Raw genomic sequence first — 19,320 nt, forward strand, 5'->3', positions numbered from 1 at the left:
TAACGATTACTAATATATATTAGCCAGACTAACGAGTTTTTTCTAAATTGCATTGTTTTATCGTTCTACTTTCAAAATGGACAAAAGAAAAAAAAAATTAATACAGTTTTATTGGAGAAAAATATCTGTTTAAAAACTACTTTCCGGTAAGCTTAAGAAAATGTGATATAATGTCCAAACCTCCGAGGTACATAAATGTTTTGGCTCTACCCAGAGATGTCCTAGATAAATTGTGAGGTGTTAGGTACATAATTAAAAAAAAAAAAATTGGTGCAGTGCGCGCGCCACACCACTTTCACTTAGCACTCTACTTAGAGTTGGAATTCTTCTTCTCTAGTTTCAGAACTGAGATTTCTATATCAGTCATTGAGGCAATATTTTCGTTTAATAACTTTCCAAATAAGCTTTTCTGCCCAAAAAACCATTTCTTCGATTTCAACAGTTTTCGTAAAAGTATGCCAGACATATTGAAAATACACCAGTTTAATCAAATTCACATCCTGCATTATTGTATGTTATATTGTTATAGGATGAATATTGAACATACTAATAATGATTTATGGCGTTAACCTGTCAATAAAACTTTAATGCAGGGGTAGGGAAATTCATCACACTAAACCCATTGCCCATGCACACGCAAATTCAACGTTTTATTTATGCATGTTTTATCATTCTCTATTACCTTATACGTTTTTCTATTTAAAAATATATTTTTTTTTTCTGTAATCATTGACTTTTTTATTATATATAACACGACTATCTTACTAATCTAATTTCCGGAAATATAGTTTCAACCTAGAACAAATATTTAACATGCCTGAGGTTTCTGACTCCCAACATGTGAGTATATTAAGAAGACAGTGTGTTCAGCACTCGAACTACCTGATTATCTCGATACCAAAGCCTACAACTCAATTGGGAAAGTAATGGGCTCATGAAGCCCGTATGGAACCCATAGTTCCCGCCCTGACCCCAAACAATGTTCTGTTAAGAGAAAATTTGGAAGGTCATTTCTTTCACTAAGGATGTAACCTGTTCTTTGGTAAGAAAAACAAAAAAACGAAAAGTTTTCCTTGTTTAAACTACCTCGCTATTTACCAACCAGAATTGAAAAATTAATACCTCAGAATATACAGTAGTATGACAAAAAAATCCTGCTTTGTTGGATCGCAAATATTTTCCGATTCGAGATTTGATAAAATATGAGAACATGAAGATATTTTTTCGCCTAAAGATAGCATTTTTTCAAAATTGCTTTCCTTGATCTGAGAAACTTTTTTTTTTCTCTAAATTCCAAGCAGACCGATCAGACACCGAAACGAGAAGAGCAGTGACAGAGGATAGAAAATAACTCAGATGGGAGGACCACAGCTGACTTAGGGTCCAGAAATACTGGGAGATAGAGAGGATTAGACAGCTGTATCTGGAAGCCTACAATTATTCAACATCCACCCGCTAAATGTGCTCTAGCTTAGTTAAATATACCCGCTAAAAATAGGCCACTTAGCATCTCTTAGTTCAATCTATCATCTTTACTTCAGGCCAAAGAGGCGGCTATTCATGCCTTGTCTAACCCTAAGGGGGTCTACCATCATTATATTAAAAAGAAATTCAATCAACTGTATAAATTTAAATATATTCAACTCACCTATGCAATAGGGGACCAATATTTTTGTGAAATTGTATTTTATAAGCTACATACTGTCATAATTCTTTCAAGAATTTCCACTTCGAAACCTAACCCAAACCCAAGGCGCATACTTCTTGAATATCACAATAATAATAATAAAAAAAGAATTTTGTTGGTTTGATTTAAGAGTTCAATTATAATAAGTAAGATAAATTGTCATTTACCTTTAGTTCGAGCTTCCTAAATCACCAGCTCTCATAGACTTTTTATTTCAAAACAATTTTAATTATAAAAAAATTAGGCATATAAGGGGCTTTATGTTCTCGGAAATTGAAAGATAACTCTAGTAAGTATCGCCACCAGAAACCAGAATAAACTTTAAGTCAGTTTGCAAAAAAGGATGTACCAGAGATTTGAGAGCGCCTGGGAACTCCCAAGATGAATTTAATGAAATAATTCATGAGTAACTTCAGCCTCATCTTTGATATTCCATCAGAAATTAGTTGTAGGTATTCAATTGATATTCACCGAAGAAAAATAAGGTATGGAATTTTATTGGTACTGCGTGTGATAAGTGGTAAATATCTACTTACAGCACATGTTACGGAGTAATTTGTATTTAAATAACAATATCCTGCCTATTCCTTAAATATTCCTAAATAATAAATTCGTTTTAGAAATCACTTTTCCGTTAGAATCTGACACATTGAGGCATTTCTTAATTAAGGAATTATTAATATTGATTCCAGCCATATTAGTCTCCTTAGCCGTTCAATAATCCGAGTAAATTCAAATAATGATTATTTTGGAAGATTATTGATTGACCGTGTGTAAAGATGAAAGGAATATGGTCCGGGTGCGGTAAAAAAAAAACTCAAATAGTAGAAATATACTATTTTAATGAGCCAACGTTTCGCCCCACGTTGCATTGCATTGCATGCACGTTGCAATGATTATTTTGTATTGTAAATTGAATTATAAAACCGTTTTAGAACAAATTTTCAAAAACTAAAAAAAATTGTTTTCGGATTTTGGCGAAATAGACCTTCAAGAAGTGTAGTATAAAAAAACTGCTCAATATGAATTGGACCAAGAGTCTGATTTAATATCAATAAGTAAAAAAAAAGTGGTCAGAAATTGAAAATGCCGGATTTAGATTTGCTGAAGAAGAACTGTAGAAGGTCATGAAATAAACAATACCCTCCAAAGACTACGTAATACGGTACAATCTCGTGGAAATTAAAACAAATTCCAAAATTGTAGAGCTTAGGGGTCCCTTTTAAATATCTGCAGGATGCCTATAAAATCCAAAACAACTCTTATAACTAATTTTAGATCAATGCTGTAAGCTCTAGCCGGTGGTTAAGAACTGGATTTATATCATAATCATCATCATCACTACAAACCGGTACGGGTCTTCACCGTTTCATGGCGTCGCCTCCATATCTTGCGCAAGGGTCTGGAAGTTCTCTTTTCCAGATATCCGCTTCAACGTCTTCTATTCTTCTCAGACATGACCGTCCACTCTTTTTCTTTTTCATCCACATATTCAAACAATGTTTTTTTTAAATTGGCAAATCACAATATTGCGACACCCTCAGCCCACTGTAGTCTAGAGAATTTTATGTAAACTAGGTCTAATTTCTGGTTAAATTAGGTACAGCCCAAAATTGTTTCTCAACCTGAACCGACCATACTTTACTGGACCAAATATTCTTTATAAGATTTTTTTTCTCAAATATTTGCATGTCAGCATCTACATGCGATAGTGGCCAAGTCTCTGAAGCATAAGTTAGGACCGGAGTAAACAAGAGGATTTTTATATGTCTGAGTAGGATATGTCTTTTAAGTGTTTTTGCCAGACCCGAATATAACACATATTTGCTATAGTGATTGGCATCTGCACAACTGGACTGGGCTTATTGTAAACACATAAATATAGATACATAAAAGTAATTAATCTTTCAAATAATTGTAGGCTCAATCTGATGGTTTAGAGCTACAATAGCTTTATAGTAACACTATTTTAGAAATATAGCGATATTAAGTAAGAAATAATATTTATATCGGCTCTGTTATTTGATAAATTTGATGGTATTATCTCGTCGGTACAATGTGAATACGGCGTATTTAAAATTATCTGAGCAAAATGTCTTTGAATTGTGGTGGCAGATTCTAGGGAGCAACTAATTTATAATATATAACTATTCAATTACATCTTTCTAGAATAGTAAAATTTGCTACCTATCCAATTCCCGGTCGTTAAACTATAAATAACGATTAAAGGTGGTAGAAAACTAAACAGAATTTTATCGAATAGAAAGAACTAGAAGTAGATTTCCATACTAGACAAAATATGTCCATAGATACAGATCCTTTGGTGGAAGAAGTAATGATTTAAAGTATATGAAAACGATATCGAATCGTTTATCGTATATCTTGTATATGCTAGACATAAATATAAACCGACGATGAAGGGAATGGGTATAGACAGATAGGTCTATATCGGTTATTGATTGGTATGGCTACTGTTCACCAGCCGACAAGATCAATTAGCCTGCTTTTGATGAGGTCCGCACCCTTTGAGGTGGGTAAAGGGTCAGTGTGGTGCTCGGGTCTCCAGCCCTAACACCGCTCAATCAACCAATTAAATCAAACAGAAGCAAATCATACTAGGAAGGCTGTACAGCTGTTTTTCAAACATTTAAGAGTAATGGAAGATTATTGATTGACCGTGTGTATAGATGAATGGAATATGGTCCGGGTGCGGTAAAAAAAAACTTAAATAGTAGATAATTATACTATTTTATTGAGCCAACGTTGCAGGGCTTCGTCAGGGCTAAAAAAGATACAAACACTATAGTTACAAAAAGGAAAAAAAGAAAAAACATAAGTGTAAAATAACAGGGGTATAAAATGGCTGACGAAGCCCTGCAACGTGGGGCGAAACGTTGGCTCAATAAACTAGTATAATTATCTACTACCTGAGTTTTTTTTTACCACACCCGGACCATATTCCATTCATTTAAGAGTAATATTCCACTAAAAGGTTTTGAGTGCGAATTAATACAACATAAAATAACATACACGTGAGAAGAAGATCTTATCACTTAGATTTCCGATCTTCTACTAGTAGCTCTGATGAAGGCTAGAAAATTTGGCTGAAACGTTAGCACTATTAAATAAGTTCTCTCAACTTATTTGTGTTATTAACTGACCGCACTACCATCTTCTCCTCATAAATATTATCTATGGTCAACTATCTTCTCATCATTATAAAATAACAAAGTATTTTTACAGATATATACTATCTTAAACTAAATAATAAATATTATAGGAGTCAGCGGCTCCTGGGCCAATATTGTAACCCCCACCTTCAGCGGACCCAGCCCAACTTCCTATAATGCCAAGTGGCAAAGGAAGGGCACCAATTACGTCTGTATATATTAATATTGTTATTTATCTGTTCAATAAAGGAGGTAAGAAAATAAAAAATAAATATAATCTAAAACTCCTATCGCACAAATTTCATGTTCATGGTAATTGGTTAGTTATTATGGTTAATACATATCTTTTTAAATTATATACCGATTCTTTAAATAATTATCATACTATATATAGTATATATGTATTTCATATATGGTTTACTTTGATAATATTTTTTCCGTTTGATAGATGGCTAACTTCATCATAAAATAATTTATGATGATTATCTCTAAACAAACAGCAGTTTTCATGATATACATCGAAATAAATTCATGAATTTTAAATTTCCTATAATAAATGTAAAGATGTATATTAGCAGTCAAATTGAAACTAGTTAAATGCACGATAAAATATTTAATAATGTTTATTTTTGTAGGAATATTATTTGTATGAATATAATTTATTAAATAAATTCACAAAATGTTGATTTCATATTTTGAAAAAAAAAAAATGTTGGTTTTAGACCAACTACATTATCACAAATATTTTAAGCAAATTAAATCTAATTTAAAATTTTAGGAATTTCCAGCACAGTTTTGTGAATAAACAGAACTGAATGAAGAATGAGCGAATATTTTAGGTTCATTGTTATATGGAATAGTTTTGGTGGCGTTCAACTGAAATAGTTAAATGCCTATTTTTCAAAGGCATTTACTGCACTTGTAGTACAGCCAAGGTAAAATTAAAATTTTTTTTTTCTTTAAGAAAATGTGCAATGAAAGTTTTAAATTTTTATGAGTTAACTTTTTCCTTCATGATGTAGGAAACTTAATGAAAAAAAAAACTTTTTTTTAGTTCCACCCATTCTAAATGGATCATTAAATTGCATACATACTATGATCATGAATATAAAAAATCAGAGTGAAGAATCAACCGTAGCTGAGTTCATTAGTTGTTTTTTTTAATAATAAGTATGCAATATGAACCTATACATTGAACCAACATACTGAACCTAATATGCCAAATTAACAAGCATTACATTGCAAGGTATTAAATATTACTAGAGATAGATTTTTAATGTTTTCAAACATTATTTTCTACGATTTTTATGTACATGCTTATGCTTCCTAGAAACATACCGAGATATTTTTAACAATTTTAATTAAGAAATTTGTAAATATATTACTGTTTTAATAATTTCATTATAGTTACATATTTTAGTCCACATTTCCTTTTTCATTTGTTATGTTATTAAAAAGTGGAAATGAAATTTTTGCAAATAAAAAAATCAATTCACAGATAATAATTACAACACAGATAGTTTACAATTATTTTCTGGGCTAAAATAAGTATAATAAGTATGTGATGTTATGAAAGTTAACAATTTCGATTTAATTCTGAGCTCTTTTGCTTTTCTGTGAGATCAATTGTTTAAAAATCATTATCTGCTAAATATGTATGTTGGAGAGCCCCCACGTTCGATTATTTCGGAGTTTTATATTATTTGTGTTAAAAACTAACACACAGAATATAAAGAGAAAATTCTGTAATAAAAATATTAAGAAATCCTTAGATATCTGCTGCAAGTTTAATAAGGTAATTTTATGTCTCCATTTATGACAGGTTTAGGTAAAAGGGGATATTCCCATTCGTAAATAAATAATCTGGGGTTTAAAGGATTTTTAGAAATATAAATTGGGGAAAAGATGCTAGATGAAATACTTTGGAATAATTGTATATGTGATTTGGAAAAATTACATGATGTTTTGAACAATATCGTCCACGATTTGCTTTTGAAAACTTAAGATACATTTTATATCTAAATTTATTGATGTCAAAGATGAGAATGATGAATTAAAATAACCATTACAAATAATGTATTTTTTTTTAATTATTAAAACTTTATTTAAGCAAATTAAAAAGTTATAAATTTTGTTTACTTTCGGGCTTTTCTAATAATTATATATTTTGACTTTTCCAAAATATAAATCTCCAGACCCTACCATTTTTAAAACCATTTATCTTAAACAACGAGTCATTTACTAATATTGAGGTTTAAATAGAATTAATATGTCAAATCTTGCGAATGAGAGATATGAAAACTTAGAGTGAATTATTTTCAAATGAAAATGTAAATATATTTCATACTTATTATTTGTCTTCTGGGTACTGTATTAATTAGAAAAAGGGTTTCTCTTTTAGAACATTTGTAAAAGGATGATAAAACTTCACTCTTATGTATAAAGAAAACAAATATTGTGATAATCTGACACCTAAAAGCGGCTGTATAGGAGAGAAGGTACTTGGCAGTCATGGTGCCAATAACCCCAGGGCGCCCAGCGTGACGGCCAAAAGGGCGCTCTGAGAAGGCTACTCCCAAAAAATGTTGGAGACCCCTTGAAGCCGATCCCCACTATTCTCAGAAAGCCCTGACTCTGCCACCCCAAACCATTCTGCTAAACCATTCACCCCTTAGTCTTCTTTTTTTTCCTAACTCCACCCCCTAAGTGTTCCTGTCCATTAATTTATTTTCTCACTCCTCACTTTTTGAGATCTCTACCCACCTTCGTATCCGTCCATTACACATGTTTAATATTGCATGCCCTTCTGCCTCACAGTGAGTGGTAATACAAACGTCTTGACATGTAGGATGAGCATATTATATGGAATAATTTCGTCTGAGATAACAGAAAACGAGCACTATCATGATACAGCATATATTTTTTTAATTCATCATCTTTCAAAACAATCTAAACATATATATTTAAAATTATTGGATATATTTAAAAGAATGATTGGATCTTTGCTAACCGCACCCCCCGACAAACTTCTCCAATCATTAATCTACGGTCAACTATTAGCACCTCTTTATATATACTTAAAATTTTGAAAGAAGAACCTGAACTGCACAAGATAAAATCAATTGCACAAAAAAACTAGAACAGGCCACCCTTCAAAACTTATAGAATATTGTGGTGAGAGGTGTCACTGAATGCGGCACATATTCACCGTATTCAATATTTCCCACGAACTAATTTCTATAATCTCATTGGTTCTCTAATGAGAATATAGAAGTTTTATTCTCAGTTTTATGAATAAACAGAACTGAATGAAAAATTAGGGAATATTTTAGGTTCATTGTTATATGGAATAGTTTTGGTGACGTTCAACTTAAATAGTTCAATGCCTTTTTTTCAAAGGCATTTACTGTACTTGTTGTACAGCCAAGGTAAAATTATTATTATTTTTTTCTTTAAGAAAATGTGCAATGGCAGTTTTAAATTTTTATGAGATAACTTTTTCCTTCATAATGTAAGAAACTTAATGAAAAAACTTTTTTTTAGTTCCACCCATGGTAAATTGATCATTAAATTGCATACATACTATGATTATGAATATAAAAAATCAGAGTGAAGAATCAACCATAGCTGAGTTCATTAGTTTTTTTTTTAATAATAAGTATGCAATATGAACAGTAGAATTTCCAGGAAGTGGTGGAGAAGTAAGAGATGTATAAAATGAAACAACAAAATAATAAAAAACTATCTAATCTAATGCATATTAACGGCAAATGCATAATAATTTATTTGGGGCAAATAAAATCAGGAAACGAGATGGGACACACTATGTATGAATAACAACAAATAGCTGATGTGGAACAGTTGGAAATTCTTTATTAGTTTAAATAAAAATTACTAAATATCTTTGATTTCTATTTAGAAATATTAATGGAACTTAAATTTTTTAAGATGTTCTTGTAAATTAAAGTGAGGATATTTTTAAAATAAATTTTCATAAACAGGATTGTAATCATATATCTTTTCAAAAATAACGCACAAACACGTTTTCTGAGGTACTGAGTAAGACGGATATTTTTATTTGGTACTACAACGACTTCTCAAGTCACATTCATCCTCAGCTTTGAACACCAATCAGGTTCCTTGAATTTTCTTTTACTCCATAATCCCATAGTTATTTGCGGTAAGAAAGTTATGGGAATGGCTTAAATATTTTCTAGGAATATTCTAGTTATATAAAGAATAATAGAAAAAAAAATGCATTTTTTATCCTGAAACAGTTACACTAATCTTAAATAAAAATAAAAAACTAAACAAGGCGTTAATATGAAATCATTAAAACAAAAGTAATAATAAAATAATAAATAAATAAATTGATAATAAACAATTCAACCATTATAAGTGGAAAAGAATATCAATTAATTTGAGCTTACTCTAGTATTTACTGGATCACCAAGAGAGAAATAAGTATAAAACCAATATGCCATAGATAGAAAACTGCAACATTATTTTATACACATTTATCCACAGCTGCAAGGAAAAAGGCAATAGAATCCCCATCAAAGAACCGGGTCTGCAAAAGAAGGAAAGAACAAAGAAGCCTGAGGATATTGGAAAGTAGGAGATATTACAAGGGTGGGGCCCTACTTTGTAGTGAGTGTGATATTATTGCGGATCAGACAGAAGTTCCCAACCAAGCTCACCATGCAGGATACCAACCATGAGTCTGCATCATGAGAGGCTATCAGCTAGTAAAGTGTTACCAAATGAGATTCTCTCATAATCGATAAATTGGATCAGAAAATAATTCTGAGCCCCTAAGTTGGAAATAATTCACATAAGGGATGCCGTGAACAAAAATATTAATAATGACTTTAATATTTATTGTCTATATAAGAAATGAATAAAAGATGTACAAGAGATTAGTTAACGGATAATGCACGGAGGAAAACCCATATGCATACTGGTTTCATTTCGAGATATCCTTTTTAAGTTGAAAAAAACCAATGAGCACTTTTCTCATTGCCATTGAATATTCGATTTCGGAAATTAGGGAAAACCAAAAGTTGGAACTACCAGATTTCCGGCGAAAATTATTTATCCTTAAACAGAACAAAAAGGATAATAAACATGAGATAGAGACAATAGTAATAAAGAGGCGAATTATGGAATTTCTAGGACGGTAATATGCGGGAAAAGGAGGTACGAAGAATTTTTAAATGCGCATTTCTTGTAAAAAGTGAAAGCTTAAGAGATGATTTTAACATTAGACTTATTTGGAATTATAGCAGTACTATATGATGTAAATAATAATATATTAAGAAAAAAAAAGAACAAAACCAGAAAAAAAATAACATTAATACTTATATTTCTTTTAAGTAATGAATCTCACACAGAACAATCTCATTTGCCTAAGTATGCACAAAGCCTATTATATTTCTCAAGGCCATTAGTTAAATATCTTTATTACACAATCTTTGAAGCTTGCACATATTGGGTATAAGAAAGTGTGGAACAACTTGAAATTTTAAATCGTGAAAAATTGTTGCCCAACATGACGGAAAATATGCTCTGAAACCATTGAGTAACAAGATCTTTTATCTTTAAGATTAAGATAAATTAATTAAGGCGATATGAACCACTTTGGTACGTGATGAATGTTCGCTAGGCATCGTTTTCGTTGAGCAAAAAAATTAATTGAGGGTAAATAAAACGCTTACAGAGTGAGTAGACTCAGTTTTCTGCAAAATCTGCCAATTGATCAAAAGTCGTTTTCAAATCGTCTTTTAGCTCTAACTAATAGTTTTTGTAAAATAAGCTGAATTTTGAAAATGGGACCATAGTCACTATTGCCATTTTTTAAATTTTCGTAGTGATAAGATCTATAACGACCAACCATGTGCCAAGAAATACGAAAGATTTCTAACTACCCAGATTTCTGTTACTTCATAGAATTGCAACGATGGTCCCAACAAATAAACTATAATTTTCACCAAGAGTACTGTCATAAAATCGTTAGTAAAATGGCATTCTAAATTATTCGAAAACCACAACTTCGCTTACCATCTGCTTTAGTGTAAGAGGCATAAAAAATAACGGTTCTTATGAGAATTTCCTCCAGCAAAAGTTTGTCAGCTATTCTGGTAATGCAATAAAATCCAGTGGAAAGATCCAGGTGTAAGCTAATTGAAGTATTAAATGATACGAGACCGTAACGCTGATAAGGTGAGCAGAGGAAGTTTATAATTGGGAGTTGGGAGGAGCGGTAGTTGAAACTCCCTCATAGGACTGAAGGGCTCGAACAGGAGCAATAACTGGGATTAATCCCGAGGGCCTAAGGGAGCTTTGGTAATTATCAAGGAGTATGGAGTATAGAGGGACAGGATGGGGAAGGCAGTTATATAGCCAAGGGCTTACACATGTCGAAACAAGGGTTCATTTTAAACAGCCTGAGTCGGATTGTCCTGCCTCCTCGCCGTACGACACATGTCGCATGGCTTTTATTGTCACCGGCTCAGAATATTGAAACTCGTCATTTTAAAATGTTTCAAACAAGGGTCCAATTTAATTTCAAATACCCGTAACAAATCTTGGATTCGCTACACTCCCCCTTTCGAACCCTGACAGGGAGTACAATTGCGGGCCACATATCAGGAGGGTGGCTAGTCTACGTTACACTTGCACTAATAAAATTGACGGATATCTTTAATATCAAACGAAAAGAAAATTTAGCTCACAAATCTTTTTATATTATTTACATTACAGGATTTATTCAGGTTCCAAAAATAGTTTGTGAGAATTACATTAACAGATGAGACTGTTGGGAAATTTTTAAAAATTTGTAAAAATCTGAGCTTAAAAGATGGCTCAATTAGACCAATGATCAATTCTTTTTTAAAAATAAAAATGAAATTTAAATAAAAAGTTTTAAGGATTATAGTATTTATCATAGATGATATTCCAGTGCATTTAGGAGTACCAATTGAAAAATGTAAATACTCAGTAAAATGAGATTTTACACTAAGCTTACGTAAAATGTTAAAAAATAATAGAGCAATACAAATACGTTTTTGGAAGCAAAAATCATAACCTTGTGTTTTTTTATTTTAAAAGGTGTTTTAAGTGTGAGATGTTTATTAGAAAAACAAAAATAAGTGTTAACTCTTATTTTATTGGTTACGGTTTAATTTTTCCACCATTTTTGAACTTTGTTTATTGAGGGGTGGGGTGGCTTATATCACCGATATATGGTTTATATTGGTTGGCTTATTTAGAATTTATAGCTAAAAATGTGAATTGCCATTGAATCTAGCTCGATCTTTAAGCTGATGTTTATAGGTGTTTCTGTCAAAGACTAATGTTATTTATTATAAATAATGGAATATCCAGTTAAAATAAATAATAATAAGAGCCATAGAAAAAAACAATAAATAATTCAAAATTTGTTGAAAATCGCAACATTAATTGGTAATGTTTTCAGTCGCAATGAATATTTTTAGATATCTTTGTTACTCCCTGTTAAAACAAGATATTCCTTCATATACGATAAATGCTAGTAATCTACGATAATGCCGCTTATAAACACATGTTTAGGGAGTTAGTTGGACTTTATGACAAAATATTTTTGCTACAACTAATAAATAAGCTAACCGAATATAAAATAATAAACAAAATTTATTCTTTACGAGTTAGCATTTCAAAGAACATGTTTTAAACCAAAAACAACAAGAACAATATTTTGGTTTTAGCTTTAAAAAAAAGTACAGGATATTGTTCCGAGAAAACGTCCAATTTATTTTTTAAACAACCCTGATAATGGAGAAAATTTGTGTAAAATGTCAGACTGCTATTGTGAAGAAGTAAAGTATTGTAAAATTGTGTTGGCGAAAGCTTTAGAAAAAAAAAACCTATTTTTTTAATTTTCATTCAAATTGAGATTAAATTTTTTTTGTCTTTATAATCTAAATCTGACTTTGGTTATGGAATGTTTTCCACTAAAATCACTATTTTAAAGGCTTTGTAATAGTTATATTTTATAAGCTTATGTAATAGGTTTTGTTATATTTTTACCAAAGGTAATATTTTTTTTTTCGATTTTTACAATAAAAAAGGAATAAACTTTATTTTAATCATTGCTTTATAAAACAATTAATGCTTTTTAAAAATATTAACATTTTCATGACTGACACACAAATACGTTTTATTAAAAAAACAAAGCAAACCTATATTATTTTTTCTTTTTATTACTTAAAAATCTGTTTATCAATGAGCTATCTTTTGTTCAACTTAATTTGATGTACTCAAGTTGATTGAGTACTTTTTATTAAACTCACTAATAATTCTGTGACTTTGTAAAAGAAGGGCCAATATATACCGATCCGAAAATATGAGAGTAGTAAATGATTTTAAAGCCAATGCCCCTAAGCCAAAGAAAGCTTTGGTCTCACTAGATTTCAAGTTGATGACTTTTTCAAAGCGCCAGTGTCAATGCCACAATAAATAAAAACGGCCAAAGTGCTCTGAAACAGCTTTTTCACAAAACGAATAAAATGAACTTTGGCCCTACTTTTCCTAAGGTACATAATTACATTATATTAAATTGAAGATGAAGGATCCGTTAACTGAAAGCTTCACCCACTCCTCGGCCTGACCCCATCGATAAGACCTGATTTGCATTAACCCCTCATCATTGCCCCGAGGTCCTCCCCGCGTTTCCCTTCAGTGATTCCCTCATTATCTAATCTACTAGAATTGAAACTATCATCCCGATGTCAATCACACTTGCCGGCTGCAGCTAGCTCACTCCAGCAGTGCTGGATTATGCATCTGGCTCCCTCTAGCTGTCAACCCTATCCCCTCTATATCAGGTCTGGAGAACGCCTCCTTTATGGAATGAAATTTAGTTGTTCCAGCAGAGGCTCTGAGAGATTACTATATAGTAAGAGGGACCGGGAATATTAGTAAAAGTCACAAAAGTACCGAAAAGATTTAGTGCTTTACAATTAGAACTTTTTACATGGTTCTTTCTCCAAAACAATTATTTATTTTTAGAAGAAATTCTATTCGAATGATGAATAAATTAATCATGAATCTAACGATTAGTTTATTGGGAATAATTATCTCTATTATTAATAGAGCCCTCATAATCAGAAAATATTTTATTATCTTAAGAAAACAAATATGTACGAATATAATATAACTAATTTGATTTATTTACATCCTTATCACATTAATAATTGTCACTTACTGTTATCGAGTAAAAATATTTTTTTTTCTTATCTCTTTCAATTTCATTTTATTTATATAAATATTTCTTAATATCAACTATTGCTATGAAAAATGATGATATTAGAAATGTTCGTGGGAGGTCAGCCAATATGCATAGGCAAACATCAATGTGGAGGATTGCCTTATAATACAAAAAAAAAAAAAAAAAAAAAAATAACAAAGGCAAGAGCAATATATAAATATATATATATTAGAACTATTTAATGTGTTTTCAAGGAATGCAGAATCAAAAAATGATATAAATTTCTGCAATTGAAAGGAAGGAAAAAACATCAAAGTAGCTTGGGGTGATCTTGATTAGGTACTCAACTCAGGAACAATCAAATCTTCACCCTCGTCGTGTCGGATATCCCCCGTCTGGTGGAAGAAGATAATTATCCCTTTGTCAGAGAGTTCATTCACGGGTGGAATGCGGTTGTGGCCATTTCAGGATGTGAATGGACTCTACCTACTACCCGACGTCAGCACGACACTGGAAGAAGAGGAATCTGGCCGAGATGGGAGCAGGCTAGCGAATGGCTACCAGAAAGGTTGGACCTACCGGACGAATGCAGAAGACAAAGTGTACCCTCATCAGTAAGGACCTCACGAGAGTGCTAGGCTACACCACTGTAAAGTTAAAAAAAAAAAAGAAAAAGTATTTCTAGAAAATTAAACGGAAACCTCATCCCCCCCTCCCCCCAATGTATAAGAGAAAAAAATGCTGATTTTTGGGAGCAGTGGTATGCGCAAACCAGCGCACTACTCCACTGTTGCTGCACCCCGTATGCAAAAAATGGCAAGGAAGGAGGGAAAAAAGTACTCAACTCTATTTGTGCATTCATTTTTGATTTGGCGTCTATTTCATCATAAGAAACCCAAGATGGACGACAATGAAACATACCAAATCTTTTTGAAGCTATTAACTTACCTTAAGCTGTCCATTTATATTGTTAATAACCATACTTTCATATTTAATCTCTTAATTATTAGAATATATGTTTGAAGAACATATTTATGAAACATGAAACTAGGGGGTAAAAGTGATAATTTTGTGAATGTGAGATTTTTTTTTATAGTTTCAAAATTGTGTCGATACTGGACGTAAATTTGGTTCAGTTATAGATAGATAGTAATGCTACCTCGTATTTGCTAAATTATTACTTGACCCTGCTTCCTTAACATCTCGACCATTAATATTTCATTATCCTTTCATAAAATAAAAAAGTTGTACAAAGTTTTTAAAGTACAAACTTAACAAAAGACTATAAAAATAAAACTAAGGAATATTATTAATCACAATTACATAAGTGTAGAAACTTACCCCGTTCTGTAGTCCCGTAGTACCGGATCAGCAAATGAAACAAAAAAAAAATAGAACATTATAAGAAATTAAGCTATAAATAATATAATAAAAAACAAAATAAGTAATAATAACGTTGGTGGTTTTCCAATTAATGTTCAGTTAACCGGTGGTTATTTTTCTATGTAGGTAGTTTGTAATAGATGAGTACGTGTCATTTTTCAACTTTCCCCCTAATTAGGATTATTAAGAGAATGAGCGTGGTACTAAGGGACCAATCAGTTTAATTGTCTCACCTACTCCAAGAGCCAAATTGTCCTCACATTATAGGTATTTATCTATAACCACCAACTACCCCGTAGCCTTACAAATTACACCCGAGGTAAAAAATGCTTGGCTATCGGTGAAAAAATGTGGGATGTGGCCCAAAAATGCGACGAAGGGCTACCTTTTGCCATCCGCCAAGCATCCAGATTATCATAATACAGGTTCTTTTGCATGTATAATGTATCGCTCCACAACCTCTACCGAAATCAAAAGATTATATGAGAAGATAAGGGGACCAATTTTAGTTAACCGTCTTCTTATAACACTTCTCCCTTATGACTAGCGGCATATTGATTAGGAACATGTTTTTTTCTTTCATTTTTTCATTTTTATTTTGGATGGTTAATAGTTGAAAATTAGTCACCCCCACGAAGGTAGAACAATAACCGATGTTGAAACATCACTTCCGTAATAAGTAGAAGAAAAAAATAATAACTGGACACAAAACATAATAATGACTCCCTATTTTATTGATTCAGTTTATTGATATTAAATAAACAATGAAGGAAACAAATAGAGAAAATATATAGAATTAAAATTAATGCGCTAATTAAATATAGTATCACAATAGGTTAATATTTTCATCCAATCATGTAGTAGATATTTCTTAATATAAGTAGGATAAATGCTGTGGTCAGGAGAAATGACATTAAATTGTGTTAAATGTTTATTTAATGCCGACGTTTCGACCCACACTAGGGGTATTCATGATCTTTGGTTTAACATGTTAAAGCGTGTTAAATGGAAAAACTCATGTTAAATCGAAAAAAATTGCCTTCTTTTACCGAGGTAAAATGAAATAACATTTAACATGGCTGAGAGTCTGTTACTTGGTCTGTTAAATGGAGAATGACGTCACACAATAGACCAGTTGAGATCGCCGCCATTTTTGTTGTTGTGACAGCTCAGTTCTTTCGTGTGTTTGTGGTATTCATATCCCTGTTATTAAACCAGAATGGATAATTTTAATGATACATTTGAGGAAAAAAAACAGTAAAAAAAACAATGTAATTTCATTCTACTATCTGAAAATTTGTAAACGCTCGCCAGATAAAAATCTCACTATATGAACCATGTAATTATTCTTAGGGGACATATGTCCCAGAATGAAGTTATTTTTTCATTTAATTTCATAAGCTAAATTTTCACACAAATTCCACTTTTCACTCATTCTAGGCATGTTAATTACTTAAATCAAAACTGAAGTAAACAATAACATGAGGGTCTGGAAGGAAGGTTATAAACATAAAGGCTTATACAACAAGTTGCTGAGAAAATCCGCTAGGGGCTCTCATGCATTTAACGTTTAACACGACTTCAAATAGGGCTGCTCAAAATCTTATAGTTATAACATTTAACATGGTAAAACATTTAACATTTAACACAACATCATGAATATCCCTACTGTAAGATTTCCATTAGGGCTGCTATTGTACTGGGCTGATTATATAAATAACCTGAGTTCAGCCGCTTTGATGATCAACATTGTGTATCGAAATATTGAGATTTAATAAATAATTAGTAGTATTGTTTACTTTATATTTCTAACAGACACCGGACAACCTAACCTCTTTTTTAAAAGTAACGGTGAATAATATATAATACACATAATATTTTTATACGGATTACATGTTGACGAACACTAGGATAGTTAGCCAAAAAAGGTTGTTGGGTTTTAGAATACATAGTAAAGAATGAAACAATGGAATACTTTCCGGTCATCAGACCTTATTTGGTCATTTCATCCGACTTAGGATCGGAATCTAATCATTGGTAGGACATTAAGGAGGAAGACCCTCATCTCGGACAAGATGGAAGTGAGGCATTTGCATTGACCACTATTAAAGCCAGAAGACATGGACGGACTAATACCGGAGTGTCACTGATGACAGAGGAATCCAGGATATGAAGATATTGACGGTCAGAAATAGCATTCACTTTCATACAAGAGGGTCTTGCAAAATGGTAAAGAAATTCCCTGACTTTTTCAGAGTTTATTTTTCTCCCAATTTTGTCTAACCAAGGAAACTTACTTATACCAATAATATATCTTTGCTTTAAAAATATTTTCTAATAACGGGAAATGGAAAGTTTTCATTATGAAGGACCCCTTGGGGTTATTTATTAAAGAAAAAAGATCCGAAAAATTTCACTAAACCTAACCAAAACTCCAAATACTTAATAGACCTTTAGGGAGATGAGAAAAAACGTCATAGGACCAAAGTTGTATTTTATTTTGACTTTATTAGGCATACAAACTATCAGCGTCTATTAAGTATCAAATTGGTGAGAAATGTACAAAATTTGTTTACACGTAAAATTCTAGCACTATACAAGGTATATCCGATGGGGATACGACAAAAAATAATTGAACCAAAATCATAGATTTCTTGAAATCTGCAGTAGATTGTGGGAGTTTCGGAAAAGTGTAATGTTTTATTTATTTTTTTTTTAATTAAGGGTAAACGTCCTCTTGTTTGGTAACTGCCACGTATATTTGAATAAATTATAAAATAAAAAGTCAAAAGTAATTATAAAGTAAAAAGTAACTATATTCTAAAAGTGATGATTCACTTAAGTATTCACTTAAACTATGTATAGCCTACAACTAGTAACAAGAATTTTTTACAGATTGTAATTAGGATGTTTTGCAATTTGACGGTTGTATAAATCCTCTTAGATTCGTTTCAAAGTAACGAAAAATTATTTGTAATTGTAACAATCCCAGAAATAGATAGTACATGTTAGTAATAAAAGAAAAACGTTAAATTCCTGATATAATAAATATGTATGGATGTATTTTATATCTAAAGTATTGATTGTTGATTTGTAATAATCCTCTCAGCTGATAATTTTGCCATTGATATATTCCAGGTAATAACTGATATATTCGCTATCTACTAAAGGCATACTTGAAGTACTAAAAACGGTATACCTCTAAGGGAAACCCGCGGCAATTTACTAAGAGTAGGTAGAATGCTATGGTTGCGTGATGCGGTGCGATCCTGATAGCAACATTATTGATGATAATATTACAACAAGGCAAGATAAGATTCTAAACAGGATGGATGGCGGTTGGGAGAGTGCAGGGGAGTTCTCTACCACATTAACACATGTTCAACACATTTCGGTCCAATGCACCTCTCTTTGTCAAACTAAATATTTTATCTCTTGATTTTATTTGGTATTCTCAGGCTTTTTAAGGTGTTCCAGGTCATCGAAAAAGTTATAACACGACATCTAAGGGGTGTCTCACCATAAATATTCACTTCTTCCCCCTAATCTCTACAATTATTTTTTTATATACTTTGATTTTTGCTGGTTCATCTTTTTTGCGGTAGATCTTTTAACGGTATTGTTAATTTGTTAACTTTCTTCATTGCACATAAGTCCAGAATTTCCAATGGTATGTAGTAATTTATTTTACGGGCTATGATAATAAATGGAATTAAAAAAAAAAAATTCATATCAGGTATTTTTTGGGTTTGACAAAGCCTGAAGGCGAAAATGGCTAAAAACCACAAACCGTAAAAATATGTCAATAAAAAAAAAGGATAGTTCATCTTAGA

Source organism: Halyomorpha halys, unplaced genomic scaffold (genome assembly GCF_000696795.3).
Source record: "Halyomorpha halys isolate HHAL.00 unplaced genomic scaffold, Hhal_1.1 Scaffold2091.1, whole genome shotgun sequence".
NCBI lineage: Eukaryota > Metazoa > Arthropoda > Insecta > Hemiptera > Pentatomidae > Halyomorpha > Halyomorpha halys.